Here is a 27,055-nt window from a genome sequence, read left to right on the forward strand (position 1 = left end):
CTAGACTACCAGGGAACATTAGTTGACAGAAAATAAAAATGAAGCATGTTACCTCTTTATCACTAGAGTTTTAGCTTTGATTTTTCATTTTAAATAACACAGAATAGCATTTTACCTATTGACATAAGCATGTGCATCTTGTACTTTTATTCTTTCTCTGTATTCATATATTTTATGCAATAGAAATATCAAAATATGTAATTCTATAAAATAGGAAATAATGTCATAGTCACTTGAAATTTGATTATGAAAGATACAGATGTTTGGAGATCTAGTTTATATATATGTTCCATCCATTACCAGTAAGACTGATTCAAATTACATGGCTTACCTCTCCCATTACAGCTTATGCCCTTTTGTGCTTATCCTGTGTCCTTGGTTTGAAGACTACTGACCTTCATTTGAAATATCACACAGAAAAAAGGTCAATATACAGATAAGTTGATTTTGTCTAGAAACATTTTCATTGTATTCCCTTCTGAGTATATACTGCAAAAGACATGTGCTTTGGGGAAAGTAGACAGGTCATATGTATACAAAAAAAATTCTGTATGTGTGTAGTGGGTTATTTTTACATATGGAATCCTACTTAGAAGTTTGTTATGTGTTTGTCAGTCCATCCCCATTAAATTCATGTCTTCTCTTCCCTTTATATTACATTTGTCTTAACAAAGGAAGATAATTGTGAACTATATCTTATATTCACAGAATGAAAGCTGGACAGAAAACTCTAGCACTCATTAACATTGGTCACCTAATCTGTAGGCTCCTGACTGTCCATATCACCCAATACATTTCCAGAGAACAAAATAAAACTTCTAACAAATCATCAAAACCTTTCTGATTTGTTCATGAGTGAGCAATCAGGTGTGCTGATGAAATTTATATATATGATAGATTATTATATGTTTTATTTATGCTTTTACTATTTTGTTGTTTATTTTCTTAGCTTTTTTTTAAAAAAATGCTAATCACCAATAAGAATGGGGCCCCAGACAATTATTATTATCTGTATTTCACTGATAGTTAAACGAGAGTAAACATACATATAACTTAGTCCAGTATCTTAAGAACAAGATAATTATCTGAATTATCTATTAGTATGAATCTTTCTTAGTAAAATACATCAGATTGTATCAAGTCATAGTGGAATAGTGCTGTTTCTTATTCTCTAGCCAAATCTTCTCCTCCCATTCTCCAAACAAGTGTTTAATATCCAGTCACTCAATATGATGCAATTATTATGTGTAAACCTTAACAAGGGTCATAATATATGAATTTAAGAGCTAGAATACATCTAAGAAAGAAAATTAATTTTTACATGTTGTTCATATTAAATGCCTCTATTTCAGAGTTAATATACAAATTGTAGATTATTTTACCCATATAGCCAAGCTGTTCTATTTGGGACAAAAAATACTTAAAATTATGTATGCCATCCTCTGAAAATTTAAACAAATATTTTACAATAGCTCATAAACATTGTTGACTATGTTAAATATGGTTTTGGTAGGAAAAATGTTCTGTAGCAACATGCTATGGAAGTGTCACCCTCATTATCTAAAGAAAGATGATGGCTACAGCATCATCCGTAAACTATTATCTTTTTTTTTTTTTAGGAGAAAAGGGCACTTCAGGAAAGCAATCTAAACTAGAAGTATTTTAAAATGTAGCTCCTTGGATTTTAAGACCAAAGTTTTCCATATAGCTCATCTAAAATAGGATGTAGTACTCTGTACTTTTAAAAACATCCATGTGATACTAACAAAAATGGTTTGTGAATTGTTTTGTAAAGCATTATAAATGATTTTTTTTTCAACTTTTTTTTCAGTTTGGGAAGGTACCTGGGTTGTCAAAACTCAGACTTCTAATGTTCAATGCTATTAGTGATAGCAGCAGGAAGCAGACAAATCCTAGGCAGATATGGGGGATCTCAGGTGAAACCCCACCTTCAAGCCAGAGAAAGTTTAAAGCCTGAAAGCCAAGCTGCAAGTCAAATTCATGGACTGGATTGAGAACTTGTCTTTCTGTTTGGTGCTCTTTCCTCTTATTGATCCCCACACTTCACCTATTTTACATATACCTACCCTTCCCTAATTGGCTTTTTACATTGTCATGCCCACCTTTGTGTGGTGACTTTGTTCTAACCTGTTTTGCATACTCAAAAACCAATCAGCGTGCACTCCCCATTCTGAGCCCGTAAAAGCCCCAAACCCAGCCACATTGGGAGAGAAACTACCAGACTATGCATGGGGGACCACCTTCAAGATGAGAGATGGTTTGTCACTCAATAACATTCTTCTCAGCTCTTCTCACCCTTTGACTGTCAGCATATCTTCATTCTTCTTGGATGCAGGACAAGAGCTCAGGGCCTAGCAAACGTGGGTACAGAGAAGGCTAAAATACCATGGCCCTCTGCCCTCCGCTGGTTGGGGGCAACCACCCCATGAGATGGAAGCAGCAGTGGGTCCAAGCTAGCCCTGGCGCCACGGGCTGGAGAGGGCAAGGGGCTGACAAAGCTGTTAATGTGCCACTGTCCTTGGGGGTGTAAATGACAAATCTAAAAAAGCTAATTAGCATGCTGCTAACACCTGCTCTGGGGCTTCAGGGCCATAGGCACCCCTGCCTGGGTGTCACCTTGTTCCCCTTGTCTGAACACTAGAGTCTACCATGGGAGTGGCTTGCGACACGCCTGGTCCAGCTGCAAGCACCACATGGAGTCTGCTTCTGTGCTTCTATGTTGCTTGGAACAGGCTGGAATGGCTCAAGGCTTGGAATGGCTGGCTGGACCCTGCACTCGCTCACTCACATACCCACTCCCACTAGGGGCTGAGTACACAGTCACAGCAGACACAGGATCCAAGCCAGAGCTCAGGCCAGATATGGCCCAGTGAGCCTAGTGGACAGAGTGTCCCCTGCAGTGAACCTGGGCCTGAACAAGGCTTGGACCAGGGCATTGCCAGCTGAGGGTCTCCAGCTGACAAGTGACTGAGAAAAATCCTGCATCATTGTTTATAGCTGAAGGTTGTAGGTGGAGAGAAGGAGGGCAACTGATTAAGTGTCCTTCATTCTATGGTATCAAGTTACATCTTCCCTCATTTGCTACTGACACCAATATTTGCCATTCAAAAATGCATAAATACGTTAATTAATGCTCTGAGCAAATCAAAGTCAAAATTCTGTGCTTTTAAGTTGGTTAGCATAGGTGAGATACACTGGAACTTTCAAAAAAGAGTTTAAACATATCAGAAGACTAAGAAAAAGAAATAAAATATGTATAATTTAAAGTCTGTCTTGTGAAGTACAGATTTTCAGTCAAATCTCAGTTATCTTTTATTTTAGAGATCACAAATTTATTTCTCTTTTCCCTCTGGACCATCACATCTCAAAAAGACTTCTAATTTTAGATGTGCCAATGAAAAATACCCAAGTTTCAGATTATATTTTGTCTCCTTCACACAGATCTCTGAATTTATTTTGCTGTCCTTTCAATACAAGTTCACCATAATGCGTAATATTGTAGTATCTACTTAATAAAGGGACACCCATATTGTGTAATAGGGTATATATTAGGGTATAAAATTATTTGCTGTGCTTTAATTCCCTCTTTTTATAATAAGCCAAGTAAGTCCCAGAGAGGTTAAGTAGCTTGCATAAACTATTAATGGGGATTTAATTACAAAGCCTATCTCATATCATTATTGTGTATATTAAATTTAGTAAAGACTTTTGTAATCAATAAAATGCCTTATTAATGTAATATTAACATATAGTTATATATAAATATGCTGCATAGTGTTATATATAATTTATAATAGACAACATATGATAATGTTTTACTGTTATTTGTTAGCATGAAGTCTAACTTCTTTAATATTTATCATTTGGAATGAGGATTAGAAAGAATTCTCACATGTGAATTGACAGAATTTCAATTTATATTCCTTTTATTCCTTACTGTTTGCTTCATACCTCTGCACTGGAATTTTTGCTAGTGTTTGGAGAGTTTCCTTGGTAGGAATTTTGAGGATAGAATACTATCTGATAATTTTAAACAATAACGTTAAAAATAATACATTGTCGGCCAGTCACAGTGGCTCACGCCTGTAATCCCAGCACTTTGGGAGGCCGAGGAGGGTGGATCAAAAGGTCAGGATTCAAGACCAGCCTGGCCAAGATGGTGAAACCCCATCTCTACTAAAAATACAAAAATTAGCCAGGCATGGTGGTGGGTGCCTGTAATCCCAGCTACTCAGGAGGCTGAGGCTACAATGAACTGAGATTACACCACTGCACTCCAGCCTGAGTGACAGACATACTCCATCTCAAAATAAATAAATAAATAAAATAATTAATAATAATAATAATACATTGTCTTAGGGTTTAAAATGATATAAAAATCAAAATCAGTAGAGAATATATTAGTCTAGGGTTGGTTCTTATATGGATCAGAACACTAGCACGTGAATTCAGTATCCTTTCCTTAAGATTTTTGCTTATATTATTTAAAGTACTCAAAGAGAATTAATTCAAATAAAATACACATTTTTAATCTAACATTCAAAGGACTACTTTCTTTCCTTAAACAACAAATTACTCCAAAGGGGAAACTTGGAGTACTAAAAAATCACAAAAATTAAAATTCCTTTTTTTTTTTTTTTTTTTTGAGATGAAGTCTTGCTCTGTCGCCCAGGATGAAGTACGGTAGCGCTATCTTAGCTCACTGTAGCCTCAGCCTCCTGAGTAGCGGGTACTACAGTTGTGTACCACCATGCCCAGCTAATTTTTGCATTTTTAGTAAAGACGGGATTTCACCATGTTGGCCAGGCTGGTCTTAAACTCCTCACCTCAAGTGATCTGCCCCCACTCAGCCTCCCAAAATGCTAGGATTACAGGTGTAAGCCACTGTGCCTGGCCTAAAATTCTACAAATATACAAAATAGGCTTCTCTATATTCAAGTCTTTCTTTGGCCATAATAAGCACTTTCCCGGTTTCCTTGGGAAGTTTTTTTTTTCTCAATTTTGCTCTATTTAACTAGGGAAATGTCTTGAAAGTATTATAGATATTGACATGCCTCTGTTCATATAACTTTTTGAGTACTCACAAGAAGATACATTAATTTAATAAATTACCCATCTTGATGATTTTTCTATATTAAGAAAAAGGAATTGTCTAGATGGTAGAAACCCAGCCACACCTGTCAATGCCACTTTTAGAAAGATCATTAGGCAATTTATTTTCAGGTTTCATGTCCCACAATTATCGAGGAGGTAGTCTCAACTAGCTTGGGATCTTCAGTTACCTTATTTTTTTTTTCCTGGGAATAATTATTGTACCTATGCTACAACATTTCAGGACTGCTTGACTGTAGCGTCAGACCAGATTTTTTTAAACTGCTAAAATTTCTTTTTTCTTGGAAAAACACACAATACTTCATTATTATATTTTTAAGTCTTTTGTAGTGATGTCTACTCTCATTCCTGATGACCATTTGTCTTCTTGTATTTTTTTAAACAGTTTAGCCAGAGGCTAAAGAATGATATCAATGGTTTCTGTCTGAATTCTCTGAAAGGCAAACATCAAAACAGAATTTTTTGTGCAAAGGATTTACTATGAAGATTCTCATGAAGGATAAAGGAAGAGGGAAAATTAGGAGAAAACCTTCAGACCACAATGCAGTTCTGACAGCTATGAAAGGAGAAAGGGAAGGAAGAATTGGGTGGGAGAACTTCAGACCACAGCATAGTTCTGAGAAATCGTTGGCTGTGGCAATGGGTTTACCAGTAAGAAGTCCTTTCTGTGTTAGGCAGAAATAGGCCAGGACTGGTACCCTGGCCCTGCCTTGTCTTTGACAAAGAGCAGTTCCAGGTTACTGTTGCCTGAATGAATGCCAGTGCAGCTAATTCTATCAGTCAATTCTCCCCATCAGTTTGCCTTGAAAGAGATTTGAGAAAAATACTTCCATGGGTGCCGCAGTCTACAGCTTGCCCCAAAGAGATACACTTACACATGAAACTTTAGGGATATCTCTTTCATAAATCCTGTGAGTCTCTCTTGCTGAGGGGAAACTGACAAAAGTGAGGTTAGTAGGATAAACTACAGTCCCTGTTGGTGCAGTTGGTCTTGAGGAAACAACTGTTACCTCGTTCTCTTCTTCCTACTCTATTCTTATCTCTTCCCCCTCTTGCTATGACCTTGGAAGGTCTTTGTGGTTTCCTTATATCCCCATTTCTAAGTGGTCTGAGCCTTTGGTTGTCATACCCCTTCTCAAGCCAGTTGCTGCTAAGGTCCATTCACAATTGTAAACAGTTAAGGGAGAATCAAGAGATGCCCAAGTAAATAATTTGCATTCCATACTTCTAGTCCCTATTGCTTAAAACTAGAGCAATCTCCTGTTTATTAGGTTCAATTACCCTTTAAAGACAGTGGCTCTTTTCTCAGCTGTGGTTCCTTGGGAACTAGGAGTCCAAACAGTCTTGCAGTAGTAATATCTTTCAGCTCAATAAAACATTTGCTGTATTGCTTGGAAAGAGTGTGCTTCCTTTGTGAATTTAAATCTCCAACCTGCCAGCTTGGGGACAAAAAGCAAACAGTCCCCAGTGGGGACTAGAAATGATGGCAAATGGGGTTGCTTTTGTTTCAACCAGTTGACACATGATTCCAAGTTTTCTTCCCATTGGAGAAACAACATCATACTTAAGTCTCTGATTTAATGTATATACTGTATCTTGAAGAATGATTCCATATTTTTTCAGAGCATTGCTTCAAAATTATTCCTTCAACTTTGCCTCCATTGAGCCATTTCAGAGCTCAATGAGGCTGATTGATTGTTTCTCTATGGTTGATAAGTGATACAACCAATGGACCTCATGGTCATGGGCCTTCTTCCATAACTCTTTATCTATATCTTAGGTTCCTGGTTGGGTGCTATGTTATATGGGATTCCATGACTGTGAATTAGATATTTCGTAAACACTCGTGTGTTGGTGCTTGCCAAGGTTCTGCAAACAGATAGGGAAACTCATTCCCTGAGTAAGTATTTTTCTTTATAAGGAAAAACATGAAACTTTAGGGAGATCTCTTTCATAAAGAGATCACTGAGCCTTATATGATGGGAAGGTCTTAATTTAGTCAATTTTCCAGCAATGGACTGACTCATTGTTCTCTTCGAGTAATAGATCCATATCCCAGGACTCAGGACTGTCCTTGTTAATGTCCATTTGAAAATTCCAAGGCAGCAGTAGCTAGATAGATCTTGATAAGTGAGAGTCTACATTGTTCAGGTTGTATGTAGCCTCCATCTTCACTACTGTGGCAGGTCCTTTCATGTGTGCGTTATACCATCCTGTGGTGGCTAATAGCAAAAGATGATTAAGGTCTGTTGTGAGAGTCATTTTGGTCTCTCATTGTCTCTTCCTCAGAAGATGATTCCTGGTGGTGAATGTGTCTATCCATGTGCCTATAACCTACACTTCCTTGTTTTTAATCTTATCCTGTTCCTTCTAAACTTCAGACCAGTCGGCCAGGTTATTTGGGACAATATTGTGAATAAATATATGTCTTAGTTTGTCCCTGATATTATGACAAAATGCATTAGAATGGGTAACTTTTAGATACTAGAAATGTATCTCTCAAAGTTTTGGAGGCTGTGAAGTCCAAGATGGAGGTTCCAGAAGATTCAGGAACCTGAATGGTGTTGGCCTGCTCTCTGCTTCAAGGATGGCACCTTGTTGCTGCATCCTCACACGGCAGAAGGAGTGAAAGGGACAAACAGCTCTCTTTTACCACTTTTATAAGATCACTAATCCCATTCATAAGTGCTCTGTCCTCATGACTTAATCAACTTCTAGAGACCCCATCTTTTAATACTATTCCATTGGCAATTAGGTTTCTATATGTGAATTTTGGTGGAGACAAATTTAGAAAAAATCAATATTGTCAGTTCCAATGAAAACTTTGTGATCTTATTTTTAAATGAATATAAAAGAACAAACACATTAAGAGATGAGCAACTGCATATAAGAGACTAAGAATTTATTAATCTGCTCTAGCAATTATACAACTTTCAGTGCAGGAGCTACAATTGAGGCCACAGTTTAGTTGAGTTTTCAGTTGTCTCCAGTGTTCCCTAGGATTCACTGGGTTCTCTATGGGCAGGGAGTGTAATTTTAAGTATAAAAATAACAGGGACCATCAACATTTCATTCTTTATGTCTTTAATGGTATCACTAGTCCCTGCCATTCTTTCCATCTATATGATTTATTTTGGCCAAGAAGCGAATTGGAAACACTTCCATTTGTCATTTTCCCCTGATGCTAGCTTTTATCTAATAGGCAAAGGGCCCAATGTGGTTGTTATACCAATGACAATCAATCCCAATTATAAATTCTGGGACTGGGGAAATGGTGATTGGATGGTTTGCAAACTCAGTGGACCCATTACATGTTACTCGTTATCCAAGAGTTCATTTATTACATGCCCCCCTGAGCCTACACTCTAAAAGTGGAACCATAGTGACACTTTTGGTCCTCTAACTTCAGTGCCAACTTATATGCTGTGTCTCTTAGCTCTCAAAATGTTTGGATATATCTTTCCCCAGTGTGTAATCACCTAAGTAAATGACCACCAGTAGCTTTGAAGAAGAATTGGGGAAACAATATAGTGCACAATACACTATATATGCATAATATCTCTGGGACTACACAACCACTGCAGTCAATAGGTTCCAGCTCAGATAATTGACTAAAATCCAGAAACTCAGCAAGGCATGGTGACTTTTAACAGGTCAGCCACTGTCAATATTCTGCTCTGCCATTCTTTCCTTGTGACTGAAAATTTCAGCAAGTTCCCTTTTTTAGCTTCTTTGTACATTCCTTCATGTCAGGCAAAGAAACAGAAAATTGCCACATCATTCAAAATGAACCATTGCTTTTCCCTGATTTATAAGAGACACCTTAGCAGAAAGTATAACCCATTCCTCAGGGCTCCTGCCAGCATGTTAAATCTTGTGACCTGAGAAAGGACTCCCAAGTTATCAATGTCTTAATTATGTAGTCTTATTTTCTGGCTCCCTGGATCAATCACTCTCATACCCACTTCCAAGAATATATTGCAAATTCTTGCAGCCCTTTACCATGTAATTTCTTCCCTTTTCAGTCTCAGCATGACCTGGTGGGTTGTGACTGGATTTAATTATTGTTATTGGCAAGAAAGACAGGAAAGGAGATAGGTTTCCTGAGGAGCACCTGTTTCTGTGTAGAGGAAGTGAAGGAGTGCTGACTCTTTCTCCAGAGGAAAGGGCCATTTGTTTGATAGTCTGAGGATTCTGGGGGGTTTTAAAACAGAGCCAAAATTCTCACAAGAACCCCTGTAGGTGTCCTCACCATATATTTCAGGGTATCCAAGTTTCCCAGTCAGGGCCCTGATAGTAACATAAGAGATCAGTCTAATCTTAGGATTTTACTGTCTTCGTAATCTTTGCATTTCTAACTATCAGATCTTCAGTTGTCTATTCAGCTGTGTCTTCTCTTCCTGCAGGAGATAAAATCTTCTTTATATGCTGCCAAAGAGACTCTGGCTTTCACACTTACTCTTTGCTTATTTGTTTAGTGCACTTTATTTTTCATTATCCTTCTGCGGTGTGTCAATTATGACCCTACTGTTCTTGCAAGAACTGTTTTTATTTTAAAAAATCACTACATCACCAAGGGCATTCCACTCCACCCATATATTTTCAAAACTGATAGCCATGATATCCTCGGCATTTGGGTCATCAGTACCAGAGACTGTCAATACCGCACATACATTTTGTCTGAGGTCCTTCCTGACAGCTAGACAAAGAAAGAGCCAGTTCCAAAATCTTATTTTATTTCCTGTTTTCTTGCAGGACTTAGGGTATTACCTGTGTTGGATGCAAAGGATTTATCGTGGGGAATTATTGCGAAGGATAAAAGGGTGAAGGAACAGGAGAAGATAAGATAAGGAAAGCCTTCTGACTGTGATACAGTCTGAGATCTATAAAATAGAGTGAAATAAAAGGATTGAGTTAGAAGATCCTCATACAACAGCACAGTTCTGAAAAAGTTTGAGCCAGTCTGATAATGAGTCATGAGCAAAAGTTTTCTGTTATATGACTACTTTGTTGGGCAGGGATGGGTCAGCACAAGTACCCATGCTGTACTCAGATACTGGCTGAAAGCAACCCAGGGAAAATGTTGCATAGTGAAAAATCAGTGAGGATCTAGAAGTCAAGTATATCAGTCAAGTAGGCTATTTACAACAAACATGAGTGGCTTACTTTATAACTGCCATATTTTTCCCTTGAAAACACACACCACACACACACACTTTGGCATCATTAATTTTCTTTATATTTTCTTAATTTCTATTTAATTGATTTTTAAAATAATTTATTATATCCTTCTACTTACTTTTCATTTAATTTTCACTTTTTAAAACAATTTTCTAAGCCTGGAACTCATAATGATTTGAGATTCTATTCTTTTCTAATAATATAAGTCTTTAAATTTATAAGCTTCCAAGAGCTGCTTTAGGCTCATCCTACAAATTTCAATATGCTTTATTTTTATCATTTGGCTTGAAATGTTTTCTACCTCCTCTTGTGATTTCTTATTTGATCCATGAATATTTTTAGAGGTGAGTTTTGATTTCCAAATATTTGGGGTTGTCTTGTTATTTTATTTGTTATTGACCTCTAACTTATAACAATTGTATTCAGATTATTTACTATATATTATTTTAATATTTTAAAATGTATTAAGACTGGTTATATGGCCCTTCATATGATGCATCATGGTGATATAGTATTTGCTCTTAAATAGTAAATGTTATTCCCTTGTTAGATATAATGTTCTATAAATATCAATGAAATCAAGGTACTTGATAATGTTGTTTAGATCTTATAAGTATTACCACTTTTATTCCTGTCGTTCTCATAAATTGCTTAGAGGGGGTTTTAAAATACTATCTACTATTGAGAATTTTTCATTTCTCCCTTTAAATGTGTTAATTTTTTCTTCATGTATTTTGAAGCTCCATTATTAAAAATATAGACATTTATATTTGTTATCTGAGGAGATAATGCTTTATCTTCATAAACTAGTCTTCTTCATGTGTGGTAATACTTTTGTTCTGGATCTATTTTATCTTATTTATTAGTCTGTTCTCACACTGCTATAAAGAACTCCCTGGTAATTTATGAAGAAAAGAGGTTTAATTAACTCAGTGTCACAGGCTGTACAGGAAGCATGGCTGGGAGTCCTCAGGAAACATACAATCATGGCAGAAAGGTGAAGGGGAAGCAAGCACCTTCTTGACATGGCAGAGCAGGAGAGAGAAAGAGCAAAGGAGGAAGTGCTACACACTGGTAAACAACCAGATTTTGTGAGAACTCACTATCAGGAGAACAGCAGAGGGTAATCCACCCCCATGATCCAATCACCTCCCACCAGGCCCCACCTCCAACAGCCTGCTGGTAACCAGAAGCCTTACTGATAACACAGTCTATTAACATATGTTTTCTATGTTATTTGTATTATATACTGTATTCTTACAATAAAATAAGCTAGAGAAAAGAAAATGCTATCAATAGAAGATTAAGGATGAGAAAATATATTTGCTTGATTAAGTGGAAGTGGGTCAACATGAAGACCTTTATCCTCACTATTTTCCCAGTAACTAGACTGAGGAGAAGGAAGAAGAAGAGGGGTAGGTCTTGCTGTCTCAGGGGCAGTGGAGGCTGAAAAGGTGGAGGAGGTAAAAGGAGAGGCAGGAGTGGAAGGTACACTTGGTATACATTTATGGAAATTCATCGTAATTTCTGTCCGACACCTTTGCTTTTGTATTTCTCTAAAAATGTTTCCATAGAGTATCAATTCTTCTTCCACAAACTGGTTCAGTTTCAGTACCTGCATTATAAAAGGTTCCATGTCATGAAAGAAGTTGAAAGCACTCTTGAATAATTGGAACTCTTCAGTCAGACTGTCTAATGCAATTTGTTTTCTAGCACCGCTTCTTCTATGTCTTCTCCTTCATCGTTTGGCACTGGTTTAGGAATGCTTATCTCCATGAAGTTTTCTGTTAATTCCTCTGGTGAGTGCCTATTAGCTCTTGAATTTCTCCAAGATCCACATGGTGAAACACCACTCCCCTATCATTTTTTTTTGCCATATTTACAATCTCTTTCATGATTTTCTTGAACAACTCTGTCTTAAATCCTATGCAGTCATGCACAACATCTTGACACTTTCAATCAACAGGAATTGATCATTTCAGGTTTGATGACTCCACAGATTGGTCCGTTACAACACTGGCATCTTCAATAGTGTATAGTGCTTCCAGACTTCCATGATGTTCTCTCTATTGGGATTCTCTTCTATAACACCGATAATGCTTTCCATATAGTATTGTCTGTAATCAGCCTTAAAGTTCCTTGTGATCCCCTGATCTAGAGGCTAAATTAGAGACATTGTATTGAATTCATGGAGCTCTGGATGGCCAGGGGCATTGTCCAATATCAAAATAACTTTAAAAGGCAATCCCTTACTGCCAAGGTACTTCTTTACTTCAGTCACAAAGCATTGATGAAACCAAGTCAGAAAAGATATCCTTGTTGCCTATGTCTTCTTGCTGTGCAACTAAAAGACTGGCAGCTAGTGTTTTTCTTTTCCTATCAAGACTGGGGGGTTAGCAACTTTATACATAAGGGTAGTCCTGATCATAAACCCAATTGCATTTGCACAAAACAGTAGAGTTAGCCTATCCCTCCTTTCCTTAAATCCTGGTGTTCATTTCTCTTCCTTATTAATAAATGTCTCTTCTGTCTTTCCCACCCCTCCCCCAGCCCCAAATAGAGAGCACTTTTATTTGCATTAAAAACTTGTTCAGGTGGATATCCTTTCTCAATGATTTTCTTAATGGCTTCTGGGAAGTCTTCTGCTGCATCTAGGTCATCAAAAGCCACCCCTCCTGTTGACATTTTTAAAGCCAACCCTCTTTCTAAAATTATTAAACCATCCTTTGCTAGCATGAAATTCTTTAGCTTTTGATTGTTCACTTTCATTTTTATTTGTCATATGATTTTGTTTTTTCTGGAATCATATCAGAGTCTATCGGTATACCTTCTTATGGCAATTCTGCACCAACATAAAAGCTGCATGTTCAATATGAGATAAAAAGGCACATCTTTTGCAAAAAGTTCAAGGTTTCTATGCCTGCTGCTGTAGCTACAGCAACACCTTCAGAAATTTCTTTCTTTTTCTTCTTCTTCTTCTCTTTTAATGGTTCTCATACTGAATTCATTTATCTTAAAATAGTGGGCAATCACATTTGCATGCTTCAATTGCATACCAAGCAATTCAACTTTTTCTCATAATGTCGTGGCTTTTCTCTGCTTCTTGGGAGGACTTCCAGCATCACTAGTGGTACTTCGAGTCAAGGTTTACATTGTTTCAGTAAACATGATGAAAAATACACAAGAACTACCAGAGATCACTTTCTACTACAATATACAATATATTAAATATATTGGAGAAACAAACTTTTCACATGGAGATGATAAGCATCACATGGCTTTTTAAGCAAATAGGATACTCAAAATACTTCGGCTCACAGCAGTGGCTACAAAATTATCATGGTAGTGCAGTATGTACTACTGTAAATTTTATGTACTTATGATTTAATACTACATATCTAGATTTGTTTACATTTCTCTAGTCTGCAAATGACACCATGGTCTGTAAGTTTTTGTGTGTGTAAGTTTTGATGTTTTAAGTTTTTATAATAGATTTGTGCATATTTTATGGTAGGAAATAACAAGATAGACTAATATCTACATATATTTTATGCATTTATGACACATCTAACTTTTTCTTAAATTTTTTGATATTTCTAGGCTACATGGTTCATCTGCAAATTTTTTTTTAAATTGTTGCAAATCTCCAATTTTCCAGTATATTTATTTTAAAAAATCTATGTAAGTGGACCCACACTTGAAACCCATGTTTTCGAAGTTCAATTGTATTAACTTTTTAGAGTGTGCCTTATTTAAAATTACTTAATGTATACACAAATATTGCCATGAAAATGAATCGAAATCATTATTTCTAATTCATATGTTGTCTAACAGACCACATCAGTGTGAAACTAGAATAATCTTAAGAGATAGATAATGCTTAAAATTATACTTTCTTGTTGTATCAAAAAAATATATTTAGTGGTTTACATTACTATTGTCAAAGCAGTTAGACACTGACTTATTTTATTGCTTTCAGCGAGGAGGACATTTCCCGTCTAGAGCACAATGTCTGATTTTTAATATATTATTCCTGTGAAGTATCAGCTTTACTATTGTAACATTTACAAATCTTATATTTTTGACCTTATAAGCCAACTTAGATTCCTGTCTAGGGGCCTATAGAATAAATGTTAACTACAGATTTATGCAAATATACACATTAGTTGGCAAGTTAAATGTTAAACTGATGCTTTGAGGCTGAAAAAAATGACAAAATTAAGGAAAATATGATAAAAATTAATGAAGCCTATAAAGTAGAACATATTTACTTTAGTTTTTTTATTATTGCAGTGTTAACCTAAGAATTATTATCCTGTGTATAAATAGAGATAACTAATGCAGTATTCTATATTATCAGCAAATGTTAATATTTCAGAATAATGTATTTTATTAAATTTGTGCTCAGATATTAAATGAAGGAAGTCTGTTCTTCAATACCCACATTAACTTTTGTTTAATCTCTAAAGAAATAAAGCAATAAGATAATATTTCAGAATATTCACTTATTTGCAGTAATTCCGTGTATCAAGTAAACATCAAAATTGAGATCTTTTTTTATTCCACAGCAACATTCTACACTGAAACAGAAGAGAATTAAATGTTTAAAAAATTATATATATACTTCCTAATTATTAGCTTCATAGAAAAGTAATATCAAAATAATTGAAGAATTACATATCAAAAACAGAGAAAACTAAAAGCTTACTTATTTGCATTCCTACATATATTTTAGAATTATGAGTATGTAATGATACATATAAAATATTTCAAACTTTTAAAATCTTTGTTGCCCAAAGAGAAGTTGTATTTTTTCAGTTTTAACATTTTTCTTAGTTTTTCCTGGTGAACACTTATAGATGTTTGAATGTTTCATTATAGGGCAACTTCAAATAGAACAAACAGGAGAATAATATTTGACTATATTATAAGCATATTTTAGATAAGCAGAAATAAAATTTTTTAGATGTCATTGTTACTCTCTCCCCCTAAAAAACTTAAATTCCAGTTTTATCAAAAGATGTCACAGCTCTTAATTGAAAATCAATAATAGTCAACTGAGTTTTTCATTGTATGATAATGAAAAATCATACACTCATATGAAATTACCACCTGTGTGAATATGGAAAACATTATTTTAGTACAAGAATATTAGTTTTTATAATCAGAGACCTAGAGTAGAATACCAACTTCAGCAGGAATAAAGGTAAATTATCAGGACAAAGGATAATTTATCCTGTGAATTACAAGGTTAGAGACCTTTTCTATCCAAACTAAAAATGAACCTAAAATTCTTGACAGGTAACCTGGTAGGTAACTCATTTTGCATGAAAGTTGGCATTCATTTGGCATTTGAATGAATGCCAAATTTCCTAAATTTATTATTTTTGTTCAGGTATAAAAATAATAGATAAGTTTTTTATAATACCCTGATAGTATATGTAATGTGGTAATATTTAATTTCCTTCATAACTAAATTGTCAATAGAGTATTTGTGATGGTTAATATTGTCAACTTAATTGGATCGAAGTAGGCAAGCTATTGTTTCTGGATGTGTCTGTGAGAGTGCAGCCAAAGGAGATAAACATTTGAGTAAGTGGACTGGGAGAGGCAGATCCACCCTCAATCTGGGTGGTCAGCAGCTAGTCAGCTGCTGGTGCAGCTAGGATAAAAGCAGGCAGAAGAACATGGAAGGACTAGACTGGCTGAGTCTTCCTGCCTTCATCTTTCTCCCATACTGGCTGTTTCCTGCCCTCAAACGCTGGACTCCAAGTTCTTCAGCTTGTGGACTCTTGGACCTACAACCAGTGGTTTGCCAGGGCCCTTTGGGCCTTCGGCCACAGACTGAACCTTCAGGCTACACTGTCGGCTCCCCTACTTTTGAGGTTTTGTGTCTCGGACTGGCTTTCTTGCTCCTCAGCTTGCAGACGGCCTATTGTAGGACTTCACTTTGTGACTATTTGAGTCAATACTCCATAATAAACACCATTTCATATATACATATATCCTATTAGTCCTGTTCCTCTAGAGAACCCTAATACAGTGTTGTACATTGAAATAAATATAATTATTCTGGTTTTGGTTGAACGGTTGAGAGGTACTAAAATTGAGTTTTCTTGAAAAATATATTTAATCTAAAGTACTGAAAATTTGGGGGAAAATGCTTCTGTAAATCCTAAGTTATTATTTCTTCAACTATATTCTGTAGTTAATTTCTGCAGCAATTCTTAATTTCAGCACAAATTAGCCACTGTTTGAATTAGGAATACTGAATCGTCTCCATTGCAGTTCAGTTAATAAGTCATTTCTTGATGAAGTAGTCCATGTAGGGCTTGAAATCTTGTCTTTTTCATCATACATTATCACAAGGTCATATTCCCTTTTTGAAAAGATTGATGATACTATTCTGAAAGACACTAGTAGAGTTAGGCTTGGTTTTATGACCAAACATTCTGATATGACTTTCACCAAATCAAATACATACACACAGAGAAATGAGTTAGAAATGATATAATAGAAAGATATTTCAAATTTTTCACCTAAGACAGTCACCATGATGCTACTTATATCATATTTCATGTAGAAGCGCTATATGTAAAATTAGTTGGCTCTACAAAAATCATAAATATATCGAGAATATAATATTCTGATCTATGTTATGCAATTAAGCTTAGAAAGGACAATCTTTCTATTTTCATGAAAAATAAATCAAATAAATGGTATTCAGGAGTACCTGCTTGGTCAGTCTCCTGGTATAAGTTTATTTGAATCACTATTAGTTTTAGAGAGCTCTTTTAGTTGAAAAAGTGCTTTTCATAATCATGAATTAATCAGCATCCTTCTTATTTCTATAATTTTAACTTTTGAAAGAAGTTATCCAGAAAAAAGTAAATATCACTTTCAATAATCATGATAGAAATTCTATTATGCAAAGATATTAATATGTTAAAATGCTGAAATAGCATCTTGCTATTAAAAAGCTCACTCTTTCTGCAATTTTAATACACTCTTTTTCTTCTTACCCTGATAGAAGTTGGCAGTATTAAAACCAACTGCACATGGGGCCAGTTGAATTAGTGACAGGAGGCAATTAGATTTGACCAGATCAACACAGAATTTTCATAGATTTTTGTCAGCTTATAATAATGATTAAACCTGTGTGAGCATTCAAAGAAAAATGTTGACATAAGGAAAATATTTACATTTTAATATGCTAGAAATTCCCAGTGAAATTATTCAAGCTTTGTCTCATCTTTTATATTTGTTTATGTATGAGGGTCTAAAAAAGCTTCACAAACTCAAAATGCCTGTTGGGATCTCACGAAATGGGACAACAGTGATTCTAAACTCTGCTGTGTCATTGTTGTGCTTTCTTTGGGGAGAATTTTTCCTGTTGCTTTCTTTGAGGTGAGGTAATTTTTGACCCAAGTAGAATTTATTTTACAAATGTACAAATTAAATGTTGAAGAAATGTAAATATTATAAATATTTGAATTGTCTTATGCTATGTACTTTTCCAAACTCCATAATTCTTTATACATGTAGGGGAAAAAATGCTTTTAACATAAAATTATTACATCAGCAAATTTAAAAAATATTTTGCTCCTCTTTTTCTTTTAAACTATATACACCCAATCCATCAGCTAATTCCATTGTTCTAATTTTAAAATATATTTCAACAAAACTTTAGTGCTCCATCTCCATCACTAACACCAAATTAAAGTCACCATCAACAATTGCCAAAACATCCTACTGCTAACCAACTAGTCTTCTGGTTTCCTGTTTAACAACCTCATCTTTTTAAATAAAAATGGATTCATGTTAGATATCTATGTTTTTCATTCTTCAGTGGCACTTTTCGGATGGAATTCAAAGTCCTTACTCTGCCCTACAAATCTTATAATTGAATCTGGATAATCTTGGACCTTCTTTGTTTACCAACCTCCCTCCTCACCATCTTGCTTTCTGGGCACAATGGCCTCCTCTGTTTCTTGAACACATAAATCACAGTTCTGCATCTAGGCCTCCACATTTTCACCCCCTTTATCTGCTTCTTCATGTTGGTCTCAGCTTAGTAAGCCAGGCACAGAAAAAAAAAATATTGCATGATCTCTCTTACATGTGAAATCTAAAAAATAAAACTCATAGAAGCAGAGAGTTGAATGGTGGTAACCAGTGGGTGGAACTGGGGCGGTGGATGAAAAACTGGGGAGATGTTGATTAAAGGATACAAAATTTTGGTTACACGGAAGAATAAATTCAAGAGAACTATTGGATAGTATGGTGACTATAGTTAATAATGATGTATTGTATACTTGAATATTGCTGAGAATAGATTTTCATTGTTCTCACCACAAAAAAATAAGTGAGATAATGCATATATTAGTCCGATCTAGCTATTTCATAGTGTATACATATTTCAAGACATCATGTTGTACGCCATAAATGCATATAATTTTTATTTGCCGACTAAAAAAAACTAAGAAAAAATGACAATTTTTTTTTGTGTGTGTATGTACGCATGTGTGTATATATGCATGTGTGTGTAGGCACACACAAACACATATACATTGTCTTACTTTTTTTTTCCTTTTTTTAAATTATAGTTTAAGTTCTGGGATACATGTGCAGAACGTGAAGGTTTGTTACATTGGTATACATGTGCCATGGTGGTTTGCTGCACCCATCAACCCATCATCTAGGTTTTAAGTCCCGCATGAATTAGATATTAAAAATAGCAATTTTTTAAGATCACTAGAATACAATGAGGATTTTGCTTTAGTCCTTTTTGTGTTGCTATAACAGAATACCTGAGATGGGTAACTTATAATAAATGAAAATGTATTGACTCAGTTCTGAAGGCTGGGAAGTCCAACATGAAGTTTCTGGCATCTTGCAAAGATTTTCTTGCTACATTGTCACATAGTGAAAGACTAAAGGGCGAGACAGGGCAAGAAAGAGCTACATTGCCCTTTTATAACAACACAAATCCCATCTCTTAGGGAAGAGCTCACATGACCTCACCAATTCTTAAATGTCCCACTACCTAGTACTGTTAAAATGGCAGTTAAATTACAACATAAGTTTTAGAGTGGACAGACATTCAAACTCTAGCAGATTTTTTTAGAGTGATTAATTTCATTTCTGAAAACTCAGAAAAGGATTTACAGAGGAGCTGAAAATTTTAATTTGTCCTTTAACTATGAGTAGAAATATTGAGCCATTGAAGGTGTTAGGCAGAAAAGTAACATAACCCAAACTGTATTTTAGAAAAAAAGTTTAATCTGACATTGTCATAGCATTGATTAAAATTTAAAAATTTCCATGTTTCAGGCATTCTTGAAATGTTTCTTATGCTTTCATTACTTATGGAATTATCAAAAACATTTTAAATATTGCCTCAATTTTATGGAAAACAGTATATATTCCTAACATCTTTCATATGTATGTATTATATTAACTGATTAGGAAAGACATACTATAAAAAGTCCAAGCATTATGACAATATTATCTTTGAATTATTAGCTATAGCTCCATTTTGGGGAGTAGATTCTCTAGAGTTTATGCCATACATATTTAACTGATCACAAATAATATTAAACCACTTTATGTATAATGTAAAAACCTTACATATATATATAAATATGTATACAAACACACACATATACATACACACACACACATTTTTCTGATCTTTAAGCTATTGTCATATACTTTACAACTAAATATGCTATAAAACCCAACATACATTTTTATTATATTTGTATTAATGGTTAACTTTTCAAAAATTAAAAATTAGATTAAAATATTAAAAACGTATATTATATTTATCCACCTGTCATCATTTTCAGAAATCTTGATTATTTCTTTAGATTTAAATTTTCATCTGGTAGCATACTCTTTCTCTGTGAAAGATTTAACTTCAATATTTCTTGCAGTGTTGATATCCTGTTGATAAAGTTTTTCAGCTTTCATATGTCCAAAACACTCTTTATTTCACCTGCATTTTTGAAAGATACTTTTGATGGCTATTGAAGCCTTGGTAGATAGCTTTGATTTTATTCACTTTTGTTTTCAATACTGTGAAGTTGATGCTCTGTTTTCCACTGGCTTGGATCATTTTTTGATGAGAAATCTGCTATCATTCTTATTTTTGTTCCTTGTTATATGATGTGTATTTTTTTCCTTTGCTTTAAATACTTTCTCTTTACTGCCGATGGTCAGCATTTTGATAATGCTGCAACTTGGTGTGGTGTTCTTCATATTTCTTCTGCTTGGGGTTGATTGAGTTTCTTGTATCTGTGGGTTTATAACTTTTGTCAAAATTGAAATTTTGTCTACAATTTCTTTAAATATTTTTCTATTCTCTCTTCTTTTCCTCTCTTCTGAGATTCCAGCTGTGGAAGTGATGAGCCACTTGACATTATTCCACAGCTCACTGATTTTTTTTTTTTTTAATTGAGATGGAGTTTCGCTCTGTCGCTCAGGCTGGAGTGCAGTGGCACCATCTTGGCTCACTGCAACCTCTGCTGCCCAGGTTCAAGTGATTCTCATGCCTCAGCTTCCCGAGTAGCTGGGATTACAGGTGCCTGTCACCACATCTGGCTAATTTTCTTGTATTTTTAGTAGAGATGGGTTTTCGCCATGTTGGCCAGGCTGTTCTCGAACTCCTAACCTCAGGTCATCCACCCTTCTCGGCCTCCCTAAATGCTGGGATTACAGGCATGAGCCACTGCATCCGGCCTGATGTTCATTTCTTAGACTTTTTTTCTGTGTGTGTGTGTGTGTGTGTGTGTGTGTGTTTAACTTAGCTGGTTCCTATTGCTATGTGTTCCAGTTCTAAATTTTTCCTGCAATATCTAATTTGCTATTAATGTCATTCAGCATATTTTTCTGAGATATTTTATTTTCAATGTCTAGAAATTTGTTTTGAGCTTATTTATATCTTGCATTTATTTCTACATGATTTTCATACTCTCCTCTCCCTTCTTGAACATGTCAACTTTATTTATAGTAGCTCTTTTAATATTTCTTACTAATTCTATAATATGTGTCAATTATATATCTATTTCCATTTATTGATTATTCACACTGGTTATAGCTATATGGATGTTATGGTCTGAAATTTGGGTCCTCCCAAAATGTATATGTTGAAATCCTAACCCTTCAAAATGATGATATTGGGAAGTAGGGCCTTTGAGAGATTATTGGCTCATGCATGGTTATTAGATTATTATTTCATAAGTGGTATTAATACTCTTTTGAATGGGATTCCAAAGAGCTGCCTTCTCCCTTTCACCATGGGAGGATACAGCTAGAAGACTTTATCTATAAACCAGCAGAACCCCGTCAGATACTGAATCTGCTGGCACCCTGATTTTGAACTTCTCAGCCTCCAGAACCTTAAGAAGTAAATTTCTATTGTTTATAAGCTACTCTGTTTATGATATTTTATTATAACAGCTTGAATGGATTAAGACAATGATTTTTAAAATTTCTCTTTACACATCTCCTAATTTTTTTTTATTGGATGTTGGAAGATAATTTTTGTGTTTAAATGGTAGATTTGTTTTGTATCTTTATATATTGGGTATATAAAGCATTCTTGACTTTAAGGCTAATTTGGGGTCACAACTAAGGCAATACAATTCTCAGGATTTTACTAGATATTTGATGTGTTAGGAGATGTTTCCACTCTCGAGATTGTTCAGCTAACCCCTTTCTAAGGCATCTTTCTGTGTGTTAGTTGTTTCCTCACTAACATGAATGGATGCACTCAATAAAAGCCTTGAAGGGGACAACATACGGATTCTGCAGCTTTCTGTGTGCTATCCCTTCATTCTGATACTACATTCTACAAATCCTATTGACTTTGGCTTCTCTGGACTTTGAGCTCAACTATAGAGACTATAGAGACTATAGAGACTATTGAGCTATCTTTGGACACTCTTTCTCTGCTAGGCCTGAAAACTTTCCACAGGTAGTACATTTGGGAACTCCTAGCGCTTATGTTCATTAATTCTCTTCTCTCAGAGGTCCTGTCTTTACTGCCGGCTGTCCAATATCTGACAACCTTTGATTTATGTATTTTATGTGATTTTCTGGCATTGAAGTTGGGAATTTAAATACATTTCTGTTATTTCCTCATAGGCAGTGGTAGAAATCCATAACAATTATTATATTTTTAATCAAGGTCTCAGATGCAGTTAGCCAAGTAAATATGCTAATGAGAGCATGACAAATTTGGAAGCTCCCTGGACTGTAGCTTTAGCACTACCATGCTCAAACAACACAATTTCCTAAAGGCCAACACATGGAGAAATATATTTAGTATTACTTTGTGACCAGCTATGGGATCAGAGGTTTTGATAGGTTTAACTTATTATCATTACTAATTATTACATGATTTGTATTATATGTATTTGGATTTCCAAGGTTAAACAATATAACAATAGAGATAATTGGATTATTGTCCTTTGATAGACACTCCAAATAGAGTCTCAACGTCACACTTAATAAGTTAATTTTAGATAATAAAAATTAACTCAGGCATATTGTTCTCTACTGTATCCAGTAAATATGGGGCCAGTCAAGATTTGAATGAAAATATGCATTATTTTCTGGGGACTTTTATTTTGATTACAAAATAGATGAAAATGAACAAATAGACTTCTTTCTTATAAAAAAATTTTTCTTTTTTCTGCTTACCCATTTTATTCAATAAATGTAATATTTAAAAATATGAAATGTTTCCAAATAAGAAAAGCTAGGAAAATAATGAGACACAATTTTTTCAAAGTTTGTATTCTATTCATTTCAGGCTCAGTTGCCTAATTACTGTTAGGTTCAATATATAAAAAGCACAATCTTGCTTTTTTAATGAAAAGAATACATGTGTAAAATTTTTGAATAAATATTTTAAGCATCTGTGGAGACCCAAGCTTGGTATTAAAATAACTTGAATATTTATTCAAAATTGAAAGTCTTTTTAAAAATTACAGTATATTATTCCTATCTTAAGTGTTTGAAGGAACATTTGTTCACTTATAATCAAATAGTTAAGGGTCTGTATGCCCTAAGCTGTGTTCTAAGCACTATAGAGTCCATGTTTAATCAGATGTACACGTCCTCTGACCACAAGGAGCTTGCAAATTGATGAGAAAAAAAAGACAAAAACTGTTAAAAATATGAGAAAGATGGCAAATTATTCTCTATGGTGCAAAAATGAAATGCTGTAAGACACTAAGATAGCAGTCCTAATTTTAAATTGAGTCAAGGAAGGCATTTTCAAAGAAGTTCCACTGAATTTCAGACTTGAAGGTGGGCCAGAGAGAATGCCAGGACAGAGAAAATACCAGGGAAGAGCATAAGTGAGAGTTCTAAGTGTGGCCAGGGAAGCACAGTGGAGAGATTAAAAAAAAAACAACCTTGGAAGTAAGGGACAGAAGGTCAGTGGGACCGGAGTGTTAGCATTGAAATCAAGGAAAGGATGGGAAACCACACAATAAAGCTGAAGAGATGAAAAGGGTTAGATGATGCAAAATTTGCAGTTGAGAATGCTGTAGTGTGGGAGTAGCCTGTCAAGTGTTTTAAGCAGGGGACACAAAATCACTTGCATTAGAAGTAAGCAATGATGAATGGAGAGACCATTCAGGTAGTTACACGGTATGGCAAATCCCAGGAGCAATGGTGAGGACTTGCACTAGAGTATCTGTAGAGGTCATGAAAGAAAGCAGAAGTAGATAAGGATATGTATGTGTGTGTGTGTGTGTGTATACACATAATTTCTTTTTTAATGTATATTACATACTGATTATGATAGGTAAGAAAAGGAAAAAGCTCATTTTAAAGTGAATTTGGGAATGGTTTTAAGGCACATACCTGCTTTAGATGAGCCACAGATTTGATTATAAGCTTTCTGAAGTCCATTTGTTAAGTAAAAACGTAATCAGTTATAACATTCACTCTGTCTATGGAGTAAAACCACACTACCAAACTGCTTTTACAGGTATATGACTAAAAACATTAAGATCTAGTAAGATCTAACAGGAATTTTTCCTAGGATATTCTGATGGTTAGAATAGATATATTGAAAAATGGAAACATAACTAAAACCAAAGCTTCATATACAGGTAGGTGTGTGTGTGTATGTGTGTGCAGAGAGAGAAAATCAACAATACCTTCTTATCACAGAAATGAGTCACGTAAATATTAAAGGGATTTAATAATATATCTAATGGTATATAGTGTCTTTTACTGTTATAAAGAATTCAGAAGGTCAAAACAAAGAATAATACTTAATGTTGTTTTAAATGTGAAATAATGTTATGTGCCTTGCAAGTACAAAGTAACATGAATGATGTTAAACATCACCTGTAGACTTTAAAAGATTTTCTTTTGCAAGATTAAATCAATTGACTCATCAATAAATTATAAATAGAGTTAACTGGATTATTTTTAAGGAACAAACAAAGAGATAAACACTTTAGAATCAATACATGCAATTAAACCTGTTACATGTTAGTTATTAGTTTCATAGTTAATAGATGACAGAAACTTTTATTGGAACAGAATTGAATGTGCCTGTTAGTAACAATGAGTAATAACAAAGTACAAGGCTATGTAACAGAAACAAATGAAGTGTAAAGTAAAATAATAGAAGAACATGACAACGGGGATTTTTTTTTATTTGTCTGTTCAGTGTTGTCAGAAAGTACATCATAAGCAAAAAGTTCACTTTGATATCTGCTAATTTCATGGATAGAAACATAAGTGATTGATCAGATAACCTGCTTTACTAAAGTTTATTTTGGCAAACAAAGGACTCTATAGCCTTAATGTAACAAGCATGTGTGATTCATAATATATGACATAATTAGTAAAAGTACAAATTATCTATTTCACACTGAATATTTATTATAAATCTCATTTACATTTCCTCCTCTATGTAATAACATGATTATTTATTTTACTATTTATCTTATTAAAATGTGGAAATCTTCTTGGAAATATGCCTGACTCTTTTCAATTTCTAAACTCCTTGTTACTGGCATATTTAAAGCAACTTTAACTATTTTAAGTAATTTGAAAATAGCTATAGTAAAATAAATTGAACAAACCGTACTACCTAGAATAAAAGAATTAAAAAATCAGCAAATGTTTGAAGGACAGACAGTAAATACAATAGCAGAATCTGCTATCCAAAGAAACAGGATTAATTTTAAAAAACAGAGTAAGACTTTGATACTAATATAACAAATATTATTAGAAATAGTGGAAACAGAATAATATCTATTAAACATAAATAGTTGTGAAAATAAATCATCCCTGTTCTTTTAAAATCAAAAGATAATCCTCTCCCTTCTAATATCAAACTAAACAAGAAAAGAGACTCTGATTAAGATCAAAGTTGTGTACTGGAAGATAGAGTTTAGGAATTTTTATAGTGCATAAAGGAGAAATAGGTAAGAAGTGGGAATGACAAGCTGAGGAATATTGGAAATATTTAGCAGTTTCAATATTCACTGTTTCAAGAAGAGGTCCCAGAGGGAAATAGAATGGAACCAGAAATGACATTAATCAATGAGTCAGTTTACAAATATTTGTTGTGTCTCCTTTCTTCCAGCCATTGAATTATGCACTGGTGATACAGTGATAACAAGGAAATGCCTTGCCCAGGAGAAGCAGGTTGACAATAATCATAGAAAAAATAAATTAGATAAGGTAAATCTAAGTATTAAATTAGAAGATAAAATCCACAATGTGATAGAGAACAAAGGTGGTTCGATCATGGGGGCTGGGATTGCTTTAACAAGATGGTCAATGTTGTGAGTAAGATGACATTCGAGTTCAAGAAAAAAAATTGGAAGGAGATGGTCTTGTTCAGTCTACAGGCAGATGACATCAGCAAGTACAAGAAGCTCTGCAAAAGGAATGAGGTTGGCAAGTTTGACAGAATGAGAAACAGTGGGCAGGGCACAGGCAGTAGTTCTAGAATGGGATGAAGTCAGAAATGATGTGGGAAGTTTTGGTCCTGGCCTACAGAGTTAGTATTTTATTTGGGTTGCAATGGGAAGTCTTTGGAGGATTTTGATTTTGTGTCTTAAAAAATAACACATTTTCCTTTACACAAACTGATTTTCTCTGGTGGGTAGAGATGCTGTTATAGATGTAAAGAGGAAAAACTGAAAAAGTAAAACCAGAAAAGCTGTTGAACTAGTCCAGGTAAAGGAAGATGATGGCTGGTGTGTACAAGGTCAAAGGCAGCAGTGTCTGTGGGCCACATGGAGTAGAGTTTCTCAAGGTGGTACATACTCAGCTTTGTTCCCACTGTCTGTCACCACAGAGGTCAGGTCAGTGAAGACACACCATTCTTTGAGTAGCCTTAATAGCTATAATTGATTATCAGGCAACACTAATTGTTTTCATTGTATAGACTTCATTTTAGCTTGCATTTGCAAATTACCATTTTTTTTCTAGGTCATGTCTATAGATATATGATCAGAATTGTACACAGCAAAAAAGATATTAGTATGAAAGTTTAAAAGTCAATTTTCTCTTTTAATTTTTGTTCAGAAACAGAAGTTAGAAAATGCAAAGTGACACTTGGAATATAACATGGTTCATCAGCAGTAAAACATTTTTAAATGGACAATTTTACTACCATTTTCGATCTCTATACTTCACGAATAACTTTAGATTAACCAAAATTTTAAATTTTGGCTAATGTCACATTTGTCAT

The sequence above is a fragment of the Pan paniscus genome, chromosome 3, assembly GCF_029289425.2.
Source record: "Pan paniscus chromosome 3, NHGRI_mPanPan1-v2.0_pri, whole genome shotgun sequence".
Classification (NCBI taxonomy): domain Eukaryota; kingdom Metazoa; phylum Chordata; class Mammalia; order Primates; family Hominidae; genus Pan; species Pan paniscus.